General features: G+C 37.1%; 1 long non-coding RNA gene across 3 annotated transcripts; it reads right to left on the bottom strand.

The window, feature by feature from the left end:
* Positions 1-389: 389 nt before the first annotated feature.
* On the bottom strand, positions 390-10,440 carry LOC106096830 (Fc receptor-like protein 4). 3 transcript variants are annotated; one of them, XR_003216632.1, is made up of 7 exons: positions 10,177-10,440; positions 3,606-3,629; positions 3,137-3,400; positions 2,812-3,057; positions 2,559-2,729; positions 2,172-2,270; positions 390-1,646 (listed from the first exon to the last, which is right to left on the bottom strand). It is a non-coding gene; the product is annotated as an Fc receptor-like protein 4 (long non-coding RNA). The 3 variants fall into 3 exon arrangements; XR_003216631.1 differs by having other exon boundaries at positions 390-2,270; XR_003216633.1 differs by having other exon boundaries at positions 390-2,270; positions 2,559-2,612.
* Positions 10,441-10,468: the final 28 nt, after the last annotated feature.

Raw genomic sequence — 10,468 nt, 5'->3', positions numbered from 1 at the left:
GTAGATGTGCTCGGTGTGAGGTCTCGCAGCAAGCTATCAAATACGGTGCATTTCTCGGCTTTTAAAAAAACACTATGCATCGCCAGGTGTTTCATCAGATTCGAGGTGTTACCTCCTTTGCACAGTATCACCCTAAACACTTGTTGCAGGCTGCTGAGTTTGCATCTTTTGCTCTGAAGTACAGCCAGACTTTTGACCGATTCACCTTGGGCATTTTTAATCTGTAGCTCTGCTCTAAAAGAACGTACGTACCTGGGCCCGCCTACTATCCTTGGAAAGGTAAAATGATTGGCTAGAATCCAAAGTGTATGACATCTCAAGAAAAAAAAAAGCACCGAAATAAAGCACCGAAGTAAAACACTGAAATGTGCAAGGCAAGGCAAGTTTATTTATATAGCACAATTCAACAACAAGGTGATTCAAAGTGCTTTACAGAGACATTAAAAACAAAAACAAATAAAAAGCATGCTGCGCTGCTTTTCGGTCTGGTTACTACCGTTTACGCCTGAACTCGCCAGCTCCCCCACTCCCCCCCCACCACACACCCCCACACAAACCACTAACGAACTCTATTGGACTCCACATACCACTGCCTTTGTAAATACAGATGCTGCTCTATGGACAATTCTACTCTCAGGAAACCTGCTCATGTTGGTCACTTTATTTCACATTGTAAACTGTAAAGCTGCTATGTTGGTCATTCTAAACCATTTCAAAGTCACTTTAAATTTCAATTGTAAATTGTAAATTTTAGACTTCTACTAACCCCTCTACCTCAAAGTGTATCCTTACTCCCCTTACCTCAGTCTCAAGTGTATATATATTTATTCTTCTTATTCTTATTCTTCCTACATTTATTATTGTTCTTTTGCACTGTATGGAACTGGAGCCTCGTCGTCTTGCCTCTCTATATACTGAACTGTACATAGCAGAGATGACAATAAAGTTGACTTTGACTTTGACTAGACTTGACACAAAAAGTCTTTCAGAGTTTACAGGGAAAGAGAAAGAATACGTCCTACTTCTTCACAAATTATAGGTGTGTTTATATTTGTAAATTAAAAGAGCCTGGAAACATTTGCAGTACTCATTACGATTCACTGAAGAAGCTGGTTAAATGTGTCCATGTGGGAACAAAATAATCTGGTCCTTAGCATTCTAGCTCAGTTTTTTGTTGACACATTGCAATATGTTTTGTGCTGCTGTTCATCTGTAAATCATTTTACAACCTGCTATTTTTCTTATGTCCTGAAATTCAAATGATATCACTATTAATTTAATACCATTTCAATATAATTTAAAGAGATTTAATTTTCTTTTAGATTTTTTTTGTGCTTTTTGTTGATGCATTTTAACAGGAAAATACAAAATTGACTCATTACAATAAACATTCTGCAGAGTACAGAGAACTCTACCCACACTGGAAAAAACAAAACAAAACGAACCAAAACAAAAGAAGTGGAGGCTGCTGCTGTGGTTTTACCCTGAATGTCATTTTGATACTGCGGAGGCTTTCACAGCTGCTGGGCAGCAGTTTCAAAAAGTGACATTTACATCTTCTTGAAGTCTTCTGTTTATATTCTTTTGCTTTTCTTTTGGCAGGACAGGAATTGTGATATGTTATTCCTTTGTGACCCAGAGCGCTACTGTTAGAATAAAACCAAGAAAATCGTAAATTTAGGAGTGAAAATCAAGGGAGTTTATACGAGGATGAGAATGTTGGCCTGAAGTCTTAAACTTTCATTCACTTTCATTTCATTTCATTCACTGAGTTTGCAACCCTTCCCGTGTGACAGCAAATAAACATTATTCTGCTTTAACTGCACAATATGACCATAAATCTAAGATTCTGGTCTCAGCTTCTTATCTTATTGCATGTATGTAGTAATAATTATGTGTAGTCTGGGTAAAGCTAAAGCCATCAAAAGATTTTTAACTGAAAGTGATAATTAATGCTCATTCTTTTATTCTCATAAACACTGCCACTATGAGTTAACTGCTGAAATGAACCAACACACACTTTCTTACCTTTTATTACAAATTTTCATCTACAAGCTTCGCTTACGAGAAATTAACTGTTTTCTAACATTTTCCTTTTGGCCTAAACTGAAATGTTAGCAAAAGCTGGACTTCTTCTGAGCCATGAAAGAGAGAAAGAAGAGCACCTGTACCTCTTGTCTTTGATTACTTATGCTTCTCTTAAATTAAGATTTCTGCATAATAGACGTCTTCTCTCTGCACTGCTGAGTCGACTGCAGCTGAATAACACCCTGCACAGTGAAACACAAAGACAGGACATCAGTGCAGCCATTTCAGATGCTGCTGCTGTTGCACTGATAGAGACACAAAAAATGATACAGATTGTCTATGCTCCTCCTTTTTTCTTCACTATTTAAATGAGACATACTGGAAAGCTGATAATTTCCAGGGGTAAATTAAGTTTCAGACATTTTTTCTTGAGGCCTTACATGCACATCGCACAGGGAAAATGACCTCTGCACATTAATGGGAATTTACTGTGAAAAAACCCTGCAAGACAAAGGAAGTCTGAGTCTCACCTTCCAGCCATCTGTGAACGTGTCCATGATCCATCCAAAGAATCAGTAACACCACTAGAATTACAACACAGATGGCTCCAGTAGTCAGCAACACAGAGAGTAGAGGAGACGAAGCAGCAGGAGAGGTCAATGTATAAGTGGATGAAGGTGGAGGTGTGGGTGTAGGTTTACCTTGAATAAAGAACATACATCAGCTAAAAGTCACATTGTGAATGTTGAAAGCTGCAGAAACACAGACAGGTGAGTGTGTCACCTGTGACAGTGATCCAGCTGGATGGAGACTCTCCATGACCGCTGATGTCACACTTGTAGAGGCCTTCATCAGACCTGGAAACATGCTGGATGGTCATGTGACCTGTAGGCTGCTTCCTGATGAGGGAGCCATCTTTATAGAAAGCAGCTGGGAGGTTGGAGGGAGTGGTCTTTGTTTTACAGAGCAGAGTGACGTCATCTCCCTCCATCACAGGGAGGACAGGACTCTGCAGGATCACTGATCCACCTCAACACAGAGACAAACTACAGCATTTCATCCATTTACACACAGCTTCATCAACACTAACTCCACACACTCAGCTTACCAGTGACTGTCAGGTTAACCATGTTACTGATGGGACCCTCTCTGGACTCACACCAGTAAACCCCACTGTGCCATTCATAGATGTGACTGATGTTGCAGATGGAACCAGACCACCTTCCCCAGTCAGCTCCACACTGAGTCCTCTGTTCTGTGCTTGCGTTTCTCCTCAGAGTCCATCCAGCAGAGCTGTCGTCCTCCTCACAGCTCAGAGACACAAAGTCTCCTTTAAAGAACTGAGAGCTGCTGGGACTCACAGTCAGACGAGCTGTGAGGGTTAAAATTAAAATGTTTCATTACTTGCAAAAACTAATATAAAAGTATTAAAGAAAAGCCTAAAGAGTAAAAATGAGATTTTGTGTCCCTAAATGAGAAACAAACAATCATCTACAGACTGGATGTTTTGGACTCCTCGTCATCATTTTCAGCGCATTAAGACTAAACATATTTAATGTTAAAAGAAGTTTACTGACCTTGAATTGTTGTCCAGCAAAGTACTGAAATCAAAAGTAGTAAGAAAGGACATTTAGATTAGAATATAAAAGAATATCAACAACACATTGTGTGCAGATCCAATATGTGTTTTAAAAACTTGAAAGCTGTGTTTGAAATTGTTGACAGTATAAGAGGAACCCTGAGATGTAATTTTCCAATAACTGACTGGGAGCTGCAGCACATGAAGAAGGTAACTCATTACCTATTATGTATTAATCTGTTAATCAGGTGTAATTGTTCACATGTAAACACTTTGTTGTGAATGTAATTATTTCCCTTCATTTCAGCTTCTGCCCTCTAAGATCACAGCTGTCAGCATCTGGAGAAAAGTCACAATCACAGATGATGGTTTTCCCAACACAGCGTGGAACTATTGTTTTTTCCTTCTGAGTTTATCGACACTTCAGCACAAATTTGTGTCTTTGTGCCTTCAAGCTTGTTATTTCACTTGCTTTGTCATGGTTGTGTGGGGGCCTGAATAACATAGCCACAACTTGTAGCTCTGATCATGAAGACCTGTGTCCACTTTAAAGGTCAGCTGATGTAATAACTGACTCATTTCTGTGGATTTCACTGGTTAACATGGAAGAAAAAACTCTTTAATCTGCACTGTAAAATATAACTTGTTGTTTCAACTTAAAAATATGAGGTAAAGGGCTGCCTTAAAATTTTAAGTTAAGTCAAGAAATAGAGTTTGTTCTTATAACACAACCAATTGTTATCTTAATGAAAAATTACATGTTGTCTAAACTTTCGTCTTAGTTTAGTTGACTGAGATTTGTTAGTCAGTTCAACTCCTTTAATTGTCATCTTTACTTGGGAAAACCCTTTCAGCTAAATTAAAATAATCTATTGTTTAAACTCTTGTCCTAGTTCAGTTGACTTGGGTTTTTTAGTTAATTCAAATACTTTAGTAGTTCTTTTAACTTAGGAATCTATTTTAGCTTAACTAACATAATTTGTTAGCTAAGTTGATTTAAGTGTATTAATTAACTGAGCTCCTTAAGGTAGCTGAGTGAACTTGTAAATCAGTTTCATTTTAATTATCAGAGTTGATTGACTGGATGTAAAGAAAAATGTGTATTAAACATCTTAAGTTTTGTTTTGTTTTTTAAGCTTTCTAACATCCATTTCAGCAAAACTACCTGTTAGGTTTATCTTAGATCTCAGGTTTAAATATCTACATTCCTTTAAATAAATTTTCTGTTGTTTACAGAAAAAAAAATAAAACCCCACAGATTCCATTAAAGTCTATCTGATCATTTCATACAAGTATAGTACATAAGTTTGTTTTAAGAACATGACAAGACAATTACTCATGAGCGCCCAACATTCACCATTTATTGTGCCATCTTAGTCATCTGAGAAACAGAAAAATCAGTGACGTAGCTCATCTTTCTCACAATCCATCAAAACTCAAAGGCTGCTCCCTGTGAAACAATAAATTTGAACTTGGTCTTGAGCCCAGTTTGGGTGAAGATTAAATTCTGACCAATACTCTAGGAGCAGTAGTGATTCTTGTGAAGTAACAACATAAAGTCTGCATTAATGTAATGTATCAACGGGACACTTGATATTTTAGAAAAGTTATTCTTTACATTTGCAAAATTTTTAAACTTCATTGTGCTCAGTCACACCTGTTAGCATAAAACTTGAAATATTAAAATAGTACAAAACCTTTGATAAGTGACAGTAAAGATCAGTTTATAACAACTAAGACATCAAACTCTTGTATTTGTCTTCGTTTACAATTGCAACAAATTCCACAGAACCAATATCTCTGAAAATGAGTGCATGCTTCTGAAACATTTGATAAGATGGATATTTCAGAAACATCAGTTTGAGTCTGCTCAATTGCAAAACAAAGGAAAAACTACTGACTTGCATGAGATAAGCATCTGCAGAGTCCACCATTATATTGTTGTTCACATAAGTTTCTTAAACCATGAACAAATGAGTAATTGTCTAATCTGGAATGTAAAGTGTAGTCATTTAGTGACATACAAAAGTGAGAATGAGAACTTGCAAGAATAAAAAAACAAACAGTAAAATAAAAACTGTCCTTAACACTAAGGCAATTGTATGCTGTGAGCATACAATTACAGTTCTGCATGGCTTTCTGCAAGAGTCTGTTTCTTAGACCATGCACTAGTGAGATGCACTGCCTTCCACCAATGTTCATTAGGATGTTCTGAATGGCTTCAAAGATGTCCTTAAGTTCCTTTGGATAGTGTATGTTGAGGGCAAAAAGAAGGCCCATCAGCATGGAAATGGCACTTGAGACATCCCTCAGATTAGACAGGATTACTGCCGCCTCAAGGACAACCAACACATCGATGATGTCTTCTTCTTTCACCATCGCAATGCCAACTTTCATCCTCTTAGAAAACGTGTCTTCAATACCTGTCGGCTATAAAAGGGTTCAAAGACAAAAAAAAAAAAAAAAAAATTACACAATTACAATTACACAATATCCCTTGTGCTTAACAATTCATGTCTTTCCAAAGAAGAGCCATACTGATGCTTTGGATGATGGTGATTGGCTTTGGGTAACACTTATTAGTTGTTAAAGTTTTTTCAGAATGAGATATGCACCCCCATGTTACAAATCCATTTCTTGCTTTAAACAAAGACCATGTTCATAAATAACTGAGCATGTCTTCAATTGCAGAATTCAAACAAAATTTTCAATTTAAATGGTAAATGGCCTGTATTTGTATAGCGCTTTACTAGTCCCCTAAGGACTCCAAAGCGCTTTACACATTCAGTCATTCACACACATGGGTGGATGACTGAATCGTGACTCAAGAGTTGACAGTTCGTCTTATAATCGGAATGTTGCCGGTTCGAGCCCCGGCTCCGACAGTTTCAGTCGTTGTGTCCTTGGGCAAGACACTTCACCTGTTGCCTACTGGTGGTGGTCAGAGGGCCCGGTAGTGCCAGTGTCCGGCAGCCTCGCCTCTGTCAGTGCGCCCCAGGGCGGCTGTGGCTACAATGTAGCTTGCCATCACCAGTGTGTGAATTTAAATCTACTTATGCTAAATATTGGCTGTGCTCTAAACCAAATCTGGCTGAGAATACATGAAATGTGCAAACTGCAGCTACACTACAGGATCAGATTATGGCTCCATAGACAATGCTTCTTTAATCAGTTTATTGATTAAAGTTTATTTTTCCCCCTATATTAACAGCATGAAAAAAGAGCATATAGACATGGCTGAACAGGTTGCATAATTGGCACTGAATATCAACATCCACCTTTACCCAGCTGCCCAATGACTCTCGGCCAGTAACCTTTAATTGCTTACCCAGTCTACACAGTCTCTTTTCCAGGGTCCAAGACATTTCACCAAAGTATTGCCCCCCACAGCTGTAGCAGCCACTGCAGCCCCTTAAATATCCTAATATCTCTGCCATTACAATATACAATGTGAGAAATCAAACGTAAAGCTGAAGTGAACAGTACAGCAGCGAAATGTCAAAGACCCTGGTGAAGACATGAATAAACACAAGACACTAATAATATCAATGCTAGCTTGCCAGTTAGTTACTCTGAAACCTAGACCAAATCCAGTGTCAAAGATCTTGTAATAATACATTTGGTGAGAAAAAAGTACACATGTTATCATGTGGCATCTATTGTTTCATAGATGCCATATGTTTCATTTAAAATCCACTGTGGTGCTGTCATTATTAAATTTACTAAAAGAAACAATGCTAACCTTCACAGTCTTGAAAGTGTGTGAGGGATCTTCCTTTAGAAAAGGAAGGTGAGGTCCTCTGTCCTCTTCCTTTGTGTAGGGCTCTGGTCAAAGAAGTCAAAAACAAAACCAAAACATTTTTTAAACAGTGTTTATAAAGCATGTAGACAGCTCCAAATTCACAGCTTTTTGATACATAATTCCATCAATATATGATTATCATTGGAGATTTTGAATCAGGCTTATCAGGACATTCAAGTAGAATATGATATCCAACCTACCACCAATATACACAGATTCTGTAAAAGTTACCACACTAAATGTCCGGTTGTGAAATATGATGACAGACTTTACTTATCAGCTTTCTTTCAATGAGTTCATCAGTTGAACTGGATAACCTAAAACTTAAACAAAGGATTAGATTTCGCAGTTGAACACTTACATCATCACCGAAGCATCTTATGAGCCTAGTTAGCCCTCCTATGCCGCTCTTGATTTTCTACAGCTCCACGAACCTCTCCATAATGGTCAAGCACAGCAAAAAGGAACCCTTTCAGGTCAACAGATGTAAGACGGGCAAATTCTGCTTCAACCTGAGCAATAGAAGAAGAGGGGTGGAGAGTACAGGCAGAATAAAAAAAAGATTCTTTGAGACCCAAATTTAAGCAAACAGTCATCTGAGGCCCATTAGAGAAAACACAAACACACAAAAGCAAACAAACAAAAGATGCACTTTACCTGCCGTTCAGCAAACAAGGAAGTTCAGAGAACAATAAGCTCTGTCTCGAAATCTTTTAAAGTAGAATGATTGTGAAAATGACTTATGTGATGTAAAACTTTAGTAAACGTGCGATTAAAAGAACACTGAGTAAAAGGACAAGTAACAATTTCCTTATTCCTCAGATGTTTACCTTGTGAGCAATACTGTTTTAGTCCAACTGTCTCATTAAAGTTACACAACAGGCTTTTTACATTAAAGCCAGCAAGTCCATTACATACTCCCTTTTTAGATCTGAAATACTGTGCACATTCTGTGTATATGTAGTGGACAGCAATTTACCTCCAAAAAGTGCAAAGTTTGCAAGTCCACCTCATTTAAATGACAAAGACAGATGTGATCATCTAGACCTGTGAAAATAAATTAATGACAAACTTGCAGTTATGGATGTTATTACAACCACAAGAACCTAAACAGTCTGCTCCATTGCTTTTGTTAATGAATCATTTGTTGGTAGCACGTCTGAATATTTAGTTTATGCCACCTGCATGTGATCATCAATAGTGCCATATTACTTCTTAAGAAGTACCCTGACACTACAATCTTTATATCATTTGTTCTACAGAGCTATTAAGTTACAATATAATCTGTGGTGTTTCCAGTATGACAAAATGCACAAATTGTAACTTACCATTTGACTCCACTGACAAAAATAAATCCCCAGCATCAAGTTTGGCTTCACAGACCTAAAATAAGTAAAATAAAAATATATGTTATAATTATATTGTTTTTGCCATTTATTCATGTTTGCTAATTTTCTGACATATAAACAATATTAGTTTTGTTACAATACAGGGAATGCAGTTTAATTAAAAGGTAAATTATGCAAAAAAACAAAAACAAAAAACTTCTGCAGTATACCATGCCAAAAATCAGTGTCTCTGATGCCAATTATTTTATCACTACAGCTCTTTTAGTATGGAAACTCACACAATCTAGTCATACTAGTCACAAGAGTTCAAAAATAAGTTAAAATAGTGAGCTGTTGTTAAGCATCAAGCATTTCAGGGTAACAAATAACTGCACAATAGAATTAAAGCAAAAAATAAACACACTGGAGGACTATCTGATAAAAACTAATATAATGCTGGTTTGTAGACCATATTTTGTCTCAATCCTCAGTGCACTCTTGCAGCTTAGCATGCAGCAGTTAATAACAACTTAAGTGATTACATAGGGGTAAACAGATGACAACAAGCATCGGAGTCCTGCCAAAAAGTTCTTTTTGAACCCAGCCAGTTATTGGAAATATTGCCAAAATGAACTTCCACCAAAATACAACAGCCTGTGAACTTGAAAGAAATTTACAAGTACAAAGACAATATGAAATAAGCTTTATTAATTAGCTGAGTTAGCTTGCTAATATCGCAACAGTGGTTGAGTGCACAACCTTAAAGCTAGCGGCACAATACTTGTGATTTGGTCAGTGCCACATTAAACCCATAAAAAAGGCCATGTGTCAGTTTATTAGGTCAAGTTTGGTCATGACACACAAGCTGGACCTTGTCGGCTAAAGTTACATTAGCTAAAGCAAACATTTCGGTAAAAGAGAAAAACAAACATCATGCCATAAATTCAAAACATGTTCCAACTTTTGTAGCTCTCTTTCCTTATAGTTATAACCAATGTTACTCACCTTGAAAGCATATTCCAAAGAAGACGATTAGAAAACGTCCAAGTAAAGTGAGCATGTCGTTAACCGCCAATTCCCCATGATGCACCTCGGTAGGAGTCACGTGAGGCAGTTTTGAATCCTGCTGTGCTCAACTTACCCACATTGTCAAGTTCACATAAGTTTCTGATTTAGCTGGACATGAGTTTTCAAGTTAGCTTTTTTTGGTGTAATTGGGACGTTTTTAACTTGTAATTCTATGTTATAACAACAACTTCAGTCATCTATCGTCAAACTGATATAGAATAATATGTTGAAATAACAAACATCTAGAATTACATTTTACAGTGTGCTGTTAAATCCAGCCTGACTTCTTGTCCATGTGTCCTCCATCATCAGTGATTAACACAGCAGACAATAAAAGTTCAATGTTTAAAACAAAGATGTTCTTTACTTACAGAGTAGAGTCGCTTCCTTCATTGTTCTCTTGACTGATGTGACCTTTTCATTCTTTATGTTATAGAGACTAAGCCCCGCCCTCTTCCCCCAGGTTTTTCCCCACATATGTAGAATGTGTGCCAAACGTAAAAGAAAACAGAAAGTGAAATAATCCTCAACTTAATACATTCAAGTTTAAATGTTGTTTCACAGAAAATAGTACAAAACCAACATATCTGATATTTACACAGTTTATTCTGTTTTTAAAAAATTGGATTTGTGCAGCAGCTCTTTTTGTAGTAAAAACTGAGA

This window comes from Oreochromis niloticus, linkage group LG3, assembly GCF_001858045.2.
Source record: "Oreochromis niloticus isolate F11D_XX linkage group LG3, O_niloticus_UMD_NMBU, whole genome shotgun sequence".
Classification (NCBI taxonomy): Eukaryota; Metazoa; Chordata; class Actinopteri; order Cichliformes; family Cichlidae; genus Oreochromis; species Oreochromis niloticus.
Note: the sequence above shows the minus strand (reverse complement) of the source record. Positions and strands in the feature narration are given on the sequence as shown.